Source organism: Oryx dammah, unplaced genomic scaffold (assembly GCF_014754425.2).
Source record: "Oryx dammah isolate SB20612 unplaced genomic scaffold, SCBI_Odam_1.1 HiC_scaffold_24, whole genome shotgun sequence".
NCBI lineage: Eukaryota > Metazoa > Chordata > Mammalia > Artiodactyla > Bovidae > Oryx > Oryx dammah.
Window position 1 is genome coordinate 23385083 of NW_024070208.1, and position 12752 is coordinate 23397834.

The 12752-nt window shown below is 41.0% G+C and overlaps 1 protein-coding gene across 1 annotated transcript in view; it reads right to left on the bottom strand.

Annotated features, from left to right (window-relative positions):
• Positions 1-12752, bottom strand: part of FREM2 (FRAS1 related extracellular matrix 2) — a 168143-nt gene that overhangs the window by 58322 nt on the left and 97069 nt on the right. The window lies entirely within an intron of this gene.

The following is a 12752-nucleotide window of genomic DNA, read 5'->3' on the forward strand; positions in this document are numbered from 1 at the left end:
TTACCTCCTTTGCTATGCATTTCTTCCACACACTAATTTGCTACAGTTTACTTTTTTTTTTTTCCCAAGTAGCATGTATTACTTTTGTAAATAGGAAGAAAAACAAAATCAGGTTAACTTCCTTCTATAAATAACATGTTTTAAAAAACTAATGTTAAATAATTTTGACTGGGTCTTTCAGTGCTTTTCCTTCAAAAAATACATAAACATTCTTAAGAACGACTTCATATTTAGTCTTTAACAAGCATTTTCAAAATTCCTGTTGGAAAAATAAAGTTCAAATATAGGTTTAGTATATATCAGTTTAAAGGCATGTTTTGACATTTCTTTCCCTTACCAACTATAATTGCCTCAGAAAGACGAAAGAAAAGACAGGACATGTCTAAAAATGCTTATAACTTAAGGACTGAGTCTTTCCAAGATTTCAGCTGAGAATATGTGGGGAACTTTTCTCCAGAAAAGACAATGTTATCAGAGATGTCAATCTGGTTTTACCCCAAACTCTGATTTTGTCATTTTCAGGGTTGCTATAAGTTTAAAATAAAATTTAAATGTCAAGGGCATTAGAGTTTTCTACCATCCAGTAACCTCTGAAAAAGGATTCCTGAATATTATTTATTCAACAAACACTGTTGAGAACCCACATCTAGAAGAGTATTTTTAAGACTTTTAATATTTGTTTCATATAAACAAGGGACAGGAAGGAAAGCTGATCATAACTTACTAATTGATTTCTCAACTCAGATTCAATGTACAATTCCCTAACCACTATTATAATGATAAACACTAGAGAAATAAAAGATATTTTGCATATGTGAAGAAGATATTTACTATCTCACGTGTGTAACAGAAGAAAGATCTGAAAACAACTTAAATTCTCATCAGGAGAGAATTTTTAAAACATATTACAGCCACACTGTGAAATATTGTGTAGCCATTGAAAAGAATTAGTCGAGTTTACGGGTACCATCATAAAGTTTTTCATGATACACTGTTACGTGAAGTAAGTATAACATAAAATAATATTCATAACACAGTCGTTCAGTCGTGTCTGACTCTTTGTGATCCCATGGACTGCAGCCCGCCAGGCTCCTCTGTCCATTGAATTCTCGAGGCAAGAATACTGGAGTGGGTTGCTATCCCCCTTCTCCAGGGGATCTTCCTAACCCAGGGATCAAACCTGGGTCTCCCACATTGCAAGTAGATTCTTTTACCATCTGAATCAGCAAGGGAAGGACAAGTAAAATAGCAAACATTAATTGAGTATTTTTCAGTTCAGTTCAGTTCAGTCGCTCAGTCATGTCCGACTCTTTGCGACTGCATGAATTGCAGCACGCCAGGCCTCCCTGTCCATCACCAACTCCCGGAGTTCACTCAAACTCATGTCCATGAGTATTTTTAGTGTGCCTGAATTGTTTTAAGCACTAATAACCCTTTGAGGTAGGTTTGTTATCATCTCTACTATATAGATACAGATACAGAAGCTGAAGTCCAGGAATTCAAGATCAATAGCCAGTAAGTGGGAAGGAAGACAGACTGTCTCCCATATTCTAGGAAATATGTACTCGTTGCTTCTTTCCTTTAACAACAATTAATTCTAGTCAAAGTCAAAAGAAATGTGTGCATGTGACTGTCTATGCAGAAAAGCCACACATGGTACGCAAGTGACCTCAAGGGAGACAGATGGGTTTGACGAGGGAGCTAAGACCACTGCCATTTAGTTGATATACTTCTATTTGGTTCTCATGCAATAATTTCATAGTAAAAATATTAATACTAAGCACGAATTAATCTGTATACCATACCTCCATGAAACACAGCCTCAAAATATTAAATCTAATATTTCTTAAAATATTAGATTTAAGAAAAGTATTTATGACAAAGCAGAGAGTTTCTTCTCTCTTGTTAAGATCTGAAACATTTTTAACTCTTAACAGATTCTGCCTCTTTACCACCTTGCTGCAGTATTTTGCAGTGCTGTGGAGGAGTGTGCTTTCCAGGGAACTGAGTAGTTATTGTGCTTTTCAAAAAATCACTATCTAAGAGTTTGCAAAGCCCTACAGAGTTGGTGTCTTTCCAGTTTCACATATAACCTCCTCCCAGTTGACAGTCAAGCAAGTCCAGCCAGCTCACACTTCTCACGTCGCACTCTTCACACTCCATTCACTCACTCACTCCTCTCCCTCATTAGGCAGAGACACCCGCAAAGACAGAAATCAAGTATTGTTCATCTGTAATCATCTGTAAACTCCAATGAGAAGCACAGAGCCTGACACATGAGATTAAAAAAAAAAAAAAAAGTGTGCAGACTGCTTCCCAGTGTTACCAATGCAAATCATCACATTTAGGGCTTCCCTGGGGGTCCAGTGGCTAAGAATCTGCCTTTCAATTCAGGGGACACTGGTTCGATCCCTGGTCTGGGAAGATCCCGCATACCTCGGGGCAACTAAGCCTGTGGGCTAACAATGAGTGAGTCCATGTGCTGCAGCTTTTGAAGTCTGCAGGCCCTAGAGCCTGTGCTCCACAGCAAGAAAAGCCACTGAAACGAGAAGAGCCACCGCAACTAAAGGTAGGCCCAGCTTGCTGCAACTAGAGAAAGCAAGGAAGACCCAGCAGAGCCAGAAATAAATTATATATAAAAAAAACACACACACAAAGTAATCACTATGTTTCTAAATCTCGTCTTGTGAAAACACACCAATAAATGTTACAGGTAGTGTAAGAGTAATATTATGACGTAATCGCTACTTTTGCCGAGTGTCTGCCTCTTTAGGTCACATCAGAATCTCTAGAATCTTGTTATTTTAACCTATGGTGCTCCCAACAGCCTATAGGTTAATAGGCTTCTAAGGTCATTGTTTTTATCTGCTGTTTACAAACCAAATGAAATGTAGACTTAGATTAAATAATTATCTTAAGGTTACATAGCATGGATGTGGCAGATGCAGGATTCAAGCCTAAGTCTCTAAGACTGCAGAAGCTGTGTTTCTTTTCAGGATGTAGTGCTGTCTCTGAAAATGATTAAATAATGGAAAAGTTTGCACTGTAAGAAATTTTTTTAAAAAGAAGCTTAATGAGAGTCTGTAAAGACAGAGCTGGAATATTCCATGGAAGAGAAAAATTAGAATATGTTATAGATCAATATTCTCAATTGTTATGAAGAAAAATGTCTTTATTAAAAATAAAAACAAGATCAAACCTTTATAGAAAGGAAAGAAAAATAAGGTGTCATTTTATGCTTAATTTCTCCATTCCTTTAAAATTGTTGCTGCTCCCCAAGGCATGTACATTTTTATTCCTGCTGACTAAAGAGAATTTCGTAAGATTTCAGAATCCATAGAGACTTTGACATCAGGATGATTTGTGTGGGAATCCCAACAGCTGAACGGAGAAAGAGTATAGCCAACATGGTGTCAAACAGTCTGTGTGAGGTCTCAGGAATAAAGGCATGTGGTTGACACTGGAAAAGTAAATAACCTTGACCACAGACTGTTCAATAATTGACACTTGAAACACGCCTGCAGGCAGCAAAGAAAGGGACTTTAGAATAAATAGCTAAAGCCATTCCATTTCCAGCTGAGACAATGGGCTCCCTTTTTGTAAGATGGGCTCCTTCCCTGTTTTTCCCTGTATTACTCAGTAGCAGTGGGTGATTCTGCTCTATTGCTTCTTAGGGTAGAACCTCAAAAGTGGTCCAGGACTCTTCCATCCTCTTGTAGTGTGATGAGGAAAAAAAAAAACAAAGGAAGCTCTCCTACAAGCCATGAGTGAAGTCCCCTTTCAGTCATTTCAGAAATGCCTGCCCCTGGGGAAGTCAACCTCTTTGGTTCTTAGGTTTCTGGTCTGCAATATGGAGAAAATCCAGCCCAGCTGTGCAAAGTCAGGTCACTAAGCTTTCGGGTCTCTGCACGTCCCCTTCCTGGCCTTCTCAGATCGGTGCTTTTCTTGTCAATAATGATACTAGTTGGCAGCTATTTCTCTCATTTAACATCAACGTAACCTGTCTATGCTGACTATCCCCATTCTTTATTGCAAGGAAAACAGTTGCTTCCTCTCAAGGAAAAATAGGAGTCAGAAAATCATTCTTTCTTATAAATGGTTTGCACACTAAGGAGAAACCATAAACCCAGAAGATAAAAATATAGACATTATGATTTTCAAATGATTTCTCATATTCAGATAAAATTTACTCAGTAATACATCTGGGTCCCAAGATAACATTGTATTTCACCCTTTCAACTTGTGCTTTGTCTTAATTTATAGAGAAGAGCTGTCTGATATTTTTAAAAAGTGAGATTAAAAAAATAAAGCCATATAACTTCTTGGGGTAAAAGGAACAGCTTCAAGTGTCTGGGGGCTTAGGAAGCATTTGGCATGGCTGGTATGCTACTTGGGGTGAGGAGATGGAGGAAAAGGGAAAACAGAAGGCATCAGACAGGGACTTCCAGTGGCGAAAATTCTGAGCTCCCAGTGCCGGGGACCCAGGTTCAATCCCTAGTCAGGGAACTAGATCCCACATGCCACAACTAAGACCCAGGGCAGTCAAATAAATGCAAATAAAAAAGAAGGCAATGGCAGGTCACGTGTGCTATGCCAAGGGGCTGGAAGCTTACCCTAGAAGTTATCCCATGACAAGTGGGTTCAGTTTCAAGAAGGGGAAGGATGTGATGAAATATGCACGTACAGGGTCTGGAGGATGGATGCCCACGGCAGGTGGGCAAACTGGAAGCAGAGAGACTAGTTAGCAATCTCAGGAATTTAGGCCAGATAATGAAGCTGGCTGGGTGCTTCCCCAGTGGCTCAGCAGTAAAGAATCCGCCTGCAAGGCAAGAGCCTCAGGTTTGATCCCTGAGTCAGGAAGATCCACTGGAAGAGGGCATGGGGACCCACTCTAGTATTCTTGCCTGGAGAATTCCACGGACAGAGGAGCTTGACAGGCTACAGTCCATGGGGTCACAAAGAGTTGGATGACTAAAGCAACCTGGCACGCATGCACACACGTGAAGCTGGCTAGCACAAGGTGGTAGCAGTTCTGATGGGTGTAAAAGATGGCAAACGTGTCACATTTGCAGGTATAAAGGAAACAGAGTCAAGGATTTGGGGTGGAGAGTGGAAGAAGAAAGTCTAGTCACAGTAGGACTCATCACCAAGATTAAAAATTCAGGAGGAGGGACTTCCCTGGTGGTCCAGTGGCTGAGACTCCACATTCCCCATGCAGGGTCCCAGTTTCAATCCCTGGTCAGGGAACTAGATCACACACGCCAGCAACTAAAGAACCCGCGTGCCGTGACTAAGACTTGGTGCAGCCAAATAAATAAATAGTAAATAAAGTAATTAAAAAAAAATACAGGAGGGAAACCAGGTTAGAGCGAGGACTACTGTTCTCTATTTTTCCCCTTGATTTGCATTGATTTCTTTCAGAAGCTAAGGCGCTAGGGCCATGGTGACTCATATGCCTATAGTACTTTCCTTGTTTCAAAAGAAAAATAAGAAACAGACTCCTCACGTAACTCAATTATCGGGTCCCCCACAATGATAACACAAGAGTTTAATGGAGTTTCCCTCTTCACAGAAATGTCGAGGGATATCATGTTTTGAACATGGTAATGAAATTGTCCTCAGAGAATTAATCAAACCTCTCCTGATAATAGTTTATTTGTCCTCTTGGTATATTGAAGTAAGTCTGGTACATAGAGCTGTGTTTAAGATGTGCTGACATTTTAAACAACTTTATATATTCTGGACCAATGTCAGTTAAGGCAAGCAAGCTAGATGCATTGGGAGGATAATGACCCCTTGGAAAGTGGGTACAACTCTCAGTACATCTTTCATCCCTCTTGTGCAGAGTGCTTGCTTGCACAATAAGTCACTTCAGTCATGTCCGACTCTTGTGACCCAATGGACTGTAGCCCACAAGGCTCCTTTGTCCATGGGATTCTCTAGGCAAGAATACTGGAGTGGGTGGTCATTTCCTTCTCCAGGGGATCTTCCCGACCCAGGGATCAAACACGCATCTCCTGTGGCTCCTTGCATTGGCAGGTGGATTCTTGACCACTGAGCCACTAGGGAAGCCCACTGTGCAGTGTAGATAGTATTTGACCAGTTTACCAAGCTAGGGACCACACACCGCAGATCCACAAAGTATAAAAGTGGCATCTATAGTCTACAATTTTCTTCTGTACTTAGAGGATCATCTTGCAGCGCTGAGAATGCGAAGCTTTTTAAAGCTTTCCCTGGCGGTGGGTGCAATCCTGAAAAATCACCCTTCTGCATAAGCGTGATTCTCAAACAATGACAACAAAAGAAGAACGGGGTTCTTGTTGGCATTTTGACCGCGGAGTTCCAGCTTTGTGGCATCCTTCCTGAGACTGTAAAGCAGGTTGTTTGTGAAACACCCTCAGGGAAATGGAAGCTGAGATACATTTCAGCCCTAGGAAGTGTAGAGAGAAAGCTCTTTTTCTCTCACAGTGTCAATAACCTGACTCTTCTGACTTTTAAGTACCGACTAGTAAAGCTCCACCAGTCATTTGATTTCTTTCCCCAGGACTGTGTTTAATACATGAGTGCTGACCTGTTCTGTGATTTGGCTCATCCGGACGCTGCAGTGGTCTTCACGGTGGTGAGCCTGTCACAGCCCGATGGGACGTGTGACAATGCACATCAATTTCTGGGCTGCCGACTCCCATCACTCAGTCTCCCCTATTCTTGGGGTGTCTTTTCCAGAACCCCAGGCAGTACTCGATGCTGTTTTGAAAGCACCCATTGCATGTGGCTTCCCTGGTGGCTCAGAGGTTAAAGTGTCTGCCAGCAGTGTGGAAGACCCGGGTTCGATCCCTGGGTCAGGAAGATCCCTTGGAGAAGGAAATGGCAACCCACTCCAGTATTCTTGCCTGGAGAATCCCATGGAGGGAGGAGCCTGGTAGGCTACAGTCAACGGGGTTGCAAAGAGTTGGACACGACTGAGCGACTTCACTTCACTTCATTGCAGGTGGAGCCTGGTTTTATCAGTGGCTATCTTGTATCACTTTGCCTATTTTCTTGCAGAAATCCTCTATAGATTGGACCTATCTTGTTCATCACGGTGTCCTTGGTGCCTTCAGGGGTGCATGCTACTCAGGAAAGGTACTACTAAGTGTTATGTGGTGTTGATGTATATATACATATATATATATATATATATATATATATATATATATATATATAGAAAGAGAGAGAGAGAGTGAGTGAGGGGAGGAGAAATCCTTTTTCTCTTTCACCCTAGCACAGCATCTGGGGCATTAGAGATGCTCAGAAAACATTTCAAATAAGCAAATGTCTGAATATATAATATTTCGTCTCACTACGTCAGAATGAAGACCTGTTTCTTAGGAAGAGGATGAAGCGATGCTTTATCTCTCTAGAAGTATGAAGGGGAAAGTTTTAACCATAATTTTAAGTGCTTCAAATTGCTACAACGGGCCCAAAGAAAAGAGGTTCTTTTAGTTTTAGCTACACTTTATAATACTAACATACATTATTATTGTGATTCTTTATAGCACGATGTAGCTCACTGGTTTTATCAAATGATATTACCTGTATTCTTTATTGGGTAATTTTGTATCTCTCGAGGTCAGTAGCAAGTTTCTGGACTTCATTTAAAGGAAGATTTAAAAAGCCAATGACAAAAAAAGGTATGCATATGACTGATAAACTAGGAATAAAGGGAGAGAAGAAGAGATGCAAACGTCTGCTTCAGTAAGGCAGAATGAAGACCTGCTTCTTAGGGAAATCATGAAATTCATGAGCCTCTGGTGAAAGGTAACATCTACCCGTGCAGAGCAAGGAAGATATCCAGAGAACACGGTGACCCTTCAGGACTTCTAATCTGACATCTACCTTCATTTGGTGACAAGAGTCGTAGAAAACCAAACTAACAAGTGTCACATTTCTACAGTGACCAGTTGCTCAATCAAACATCTCAGAAAATACTACATAACTTCCAAAACGCTTTCTTCACTTTCCATTCTAAAGCAACTAAAGAAGATGCTGTTGTTTAATTAGTAATCGATGTTATGAAGCATATATTCAACAGACCACAGGTACACATATGTGCCCTGTCTGAACTTACTAAATAAACACTCAGACCTCTGTGATTTCACTGTAGTATTTCATAGATTCTGACCTCTGTTTACATCACGGAGCATGCAGGTCAAGGTTTAAAAGCCCTGTTTTCAGCTAAGCTGTAGCTTCAGCTTACTGGCATTTTCTTTGTGTTTTATGGTTTAGACAAAAGGATACATTAAACCTCTGTTGCTGGAGAATCATTTGGAGTTTCTGATGCTGACACTAACATTTACTAAGAGATCTTTTCTAATGGTTTGATCTCTAATGAAGTTTGTTGTTTTTTTAATTGTAATATCTCTTTTAATAATAATTTCAAGCTTATTGAAACTGGGCTTATTAAAATCTGAAGTCTAGGATCTGAGAAGTTGCTTCTCACATTTAGGTGATTTTTAGCACAGGAATTCACCTGTGACTGAGATCTTGAGGTTTCTAATATTTTTAGTGACTTGCTTTCAGGGATTTAGTGATAATAAATCAGCAATATTTATCCTTCAACATCTACAAGATGGTATTACATAGCCAGCATTCTCCCGTGTGGAAAAGATGGGAGTGAGGCAGATAGTATTACCAGGCAAAAGACAAAACAAACACAAGATGCCATTTATCCATAAGGGTTTGACAAGACAGTTCAAATCCAGTCCTTCAGATGGGAAAACCTTCCACTAGGCACTTTGCTAAATGATGTGGAAAAGCAATGCTTTATTTTGTGCAATTGAACTGCCAGACTCCACTCATATGCTCTCCTAATGATCCTGGAGGAATTTTAATTGATAAAGGTGAACCAGAATAATTCATGCACAAGTTAGCCAAATATCTGTAACTGCTAACATCTGAAGTATTCTAGGATCATCAAGTGCTACATGCATAGAAAAGTATACAGCTTGTTTCATCTCTACTAGGATGCCTCAAGCTATTTTTGAATATTACAGTGTAAAATATATGCTATATAATATCTGTTAAATATACATGCTCCCAGTACACTATGATGTGGGCAATATACCAATTGGTGCCATGGACTCTGTGTTGTCAGCCTGGTAAATTCTTCTTAGCTATTTGACCTTGAGCAGGTTACCTAGCTGCTCAAAGATAATAAAACTGTGTATAACAGAGCCATGCTCATAGTCTGTGTGTCTCTGTATTAAATGAAATCATTTAAGTAAAAGGCTTAGCACAGCTAAGCTACTGTTATCATATACAATAGTTATATATGACTATGCATGCATGCTAAGTTGCTTCAGTCATGTCTGACTCTCTGCTCCCCCATGGACTGTAGCCCAGGCTCCTCTGTCCATGCGGAGTCTCCAGACAAGAATTCTGGAGTGGGTCACCATGCTCTCCTCCAGGGGACCTTCCTGACCCAGGGATTGAACCTGCATCTCTTATGTCTCCTGCATTGGCAGGTGGGTTCTTTACCACTAGCGCCACCTGGAAGCCCCTATTAATGACTATATACTATAGATATTGGGCTTCCCAGGTGGCTCAGTGGTAAAGAATCTCAGGTGGCTCAGTGGTGTAGTTATTGGGCTTCCCAGGTGGCTCCTGTAATGTCAGTGCAGGAGACATAGGTTTGATCCCTGGGTTGGAAATGGCAACCTACTCCAGTTTCCTTGTTACAGTTATTATTATACGACATATATGCTGTCTATGGAGACCTGAAACACAAAGATATGAGTTGACTTAATACCGTGAACAGTACGATCCTATTCAATACTATTGCTTAATATCTTAGAATCACTCTAGAAGACAACATAGCTGTTAGCTTACACTCCATGAGTTTGAGAGCTTACTTCTGGGTGAACTGTTCCCATGCACTGGCACGGTTCCCTGTGCTCACTTTCTTGGGAGCCATAAGGTCATTCTTCAATGCAAATTATATAAAATGGTGAGCTGTTCTCTAGAGAACCCTGGAACTTTTGCCTTTTCTGGTAATAGTGGTGAATGTTTTCATGCGACTGGCAGAAGAGATTCAAGTGGCTGCTTGCCAAGTTCGTGTGTGTGCAAAGGAACAAAGCTCTGAATGCCTTTCCTGCTGCGAGCAGTACACTGTATCAACAGTTTCAAAAAAACTAGTTCACAACAGCATTGTGGCAAAGTCCTTTAGAGCCGATGACCATACCAGGTTGAGTCAAAGGTGAAAGTGAAAGTGAAAGTGAAGTCGCTCAATCGTGTCCGACTCTTTTCGACCGGTGGACTGTAGCCCACCAAGCTCCTCCATCCATGGGGTTCTCCAGGCAAGAATACTGGAGTGGGTTGTCATTTCCTTCTCCAGGGGGTCTTCCCAACCCAGGGATCGAACCCAGGTCTCCCGCATTGCGGGCAGACGCTTTAACCTCTGAGCCACTGAACCCATCCCAGCAGCCTCAGACCCTTGCTCACTTGCCTTTATTTCAGTGCATGTCCCTATACCCCCAGCCCCACGTGGAGCTGTTCCCAATAAACAGCTGGCCTTCTAGGCTCTGTGTCCAGCCAGGTCCAGAATTAAGAGAGGACTGGGGTTGGGCACCCTGTGGGTCCTCCCGTGATCAAACTTGGAAAGTCTCCCTTCTCTGGACCCTCCTCATCATATTTAGGGAATGACTCACTCACTCGCATTCACAAACACTCTTTTTCTTCCCGCCCTCTCCCACTCATGCGTTTGTCAAAAATAAATTGATCCTGTAATTGCACAACTCCTCTCCTGAAACTATTACAATTTGAAAAAATGATATGAAGTGACCCTTTATCATAATATGGTTTATATTTAACCCAGAGGAGGTACAAAATGAGGGAAGTAGACCACACCATTTTAGTTTTTAGTCATTTTGAAAAGAGGCAACATTTAAAACCAGTTTGTTTTAAAGGTCTAAAGGTGTATTTATTATCTGAGAACTCCAATAACGTACTTCATTTTGTACTTTTGCTCAGTTTTCTTGCCATTCCCTTCTCCAGTACTTTGGCCACCTGATGCAAAGAGCTGACTCATTAGAAAAGACCCCGGTGCTGTGAACGATTGAAGGCATGAGGAGAAGGGGATGACAGAGGATGAGATGGTTGGATGGCATCACCGACATGAGTTTGAGCAAGCTCTGGGAGATGGTGAAGAACAAGGAAGCCTGGCATGCTGCAGTCCATGGGGTCGTGAAGAGTCGGACACGACTGAGCGACTGAACTGAACTGCACTGCCATCTTTTGTGTCCATTTTACTGTTCCAAATGATCATTTATAAATTATTCTCCTTTAACTTTATATATACTTAGGTTTTTTTTTTTTTCCCCAAACAGATTTTAAGCTTTGTGAGATCTTGGCCTCCGTGTTAAATGTCTCTATAGTCCCCACACATTACACTTAATAAGTACACAATAAATATTCACTGTGTGTGTGGTATGTGAGATTAAATATTTTTTTAAAAGGCAAGACATTTCATATATGTTTTCCTTTATCTTATTTTTGTTTTCAAAGAGTGTAATATCTACATCATTAAACTAGTATTCTTCCCATGCGGAAAAACTGGTATAATCTTTACTATTCAGCGCATTCTTGCAATGCCTCCCACAGACTAGAAACTCATTAAGCATCCATTAGCTTTCACTGAATCCTTAGCATTATCAACTATATTAAACAGTCTGTTAATAGCTTCAATGCATTAATATTCTGAGCAGTTAGAAACTCATTTTTCCATTTCTTGATTTTTAATATTGTTCTAACTCAAGCATACTAAATACAGAATGTAACTTTGTCATCATTTCTCGGCCTTTTGGCTACGATGAAGAATGTCATTCTTGGCAGAATGTCACTTCATCAAGCTGTTAGTTTAACTGAGTTTGGCCATTCCTTACATATTGACCTGGCATTACTTAACTGGTGAGGTGAAGGTGAAAGTTGCTCAGTCGTGTCCAACTCTTTGCAACCCCATGGACTATACAGTCCATGGAATTCTCCAGGCCAGAATACTGGAGTGGGTAGCCTTTCCCTTCTCCAGGGGATCTTCCCGACCCAGGGATCGAACCCAGGTCTCCTGCACTGCAGGCGGATTCTTTACCAGCTGAGCTGCCAGGGAAGCCCTTACTTAACTGGGGTTTACCCAAATGCAAATAATAGTATTCAAGAATGAAAAAGATGGTGACCAGGCCTGTCAGTTCAGTTCAAACGAATAAACCATATTTCACCCACACACCATACCATGATGTATTTTTCTAGCACTAGGAATATTTTCTTCTGTATGGTACTCCTGCTGTTGAGAAAGCTTTTCTAATGTCAGTAAGCTTTTGAATGGCACCGACTTGACTTACATCTACCACAGGGTGCATTGTTCTACCGTTTACCTGTCTGTGGTTTATATCTACCAGCGTGATAATTTCTCCAGGGTGGCTGAGGAAGCCAGCCACTCTAGCTAAAACCTCAGCCACTATAGCTAAAACCCCAACCCCTGGGTTGGCACACAAAAGCAGAAAATGGAATCAGCTGAAATGTTCCTTAATTAACTTTGAAAGATTGACAGCAAAGATTAGTGAAATATTGCTAGCACTGACTTAATATACTCTCTCTAGTGAACAAATCTGTGTGTGTGTGTGTGTTAGGCACTCAGTCATGTTAACTCTTTGTGACCCCATTGACTGTAAACTGCCAGGTTCCTGCATCCATGGGATTCTCCAGGCAAGAATACTGGAGTG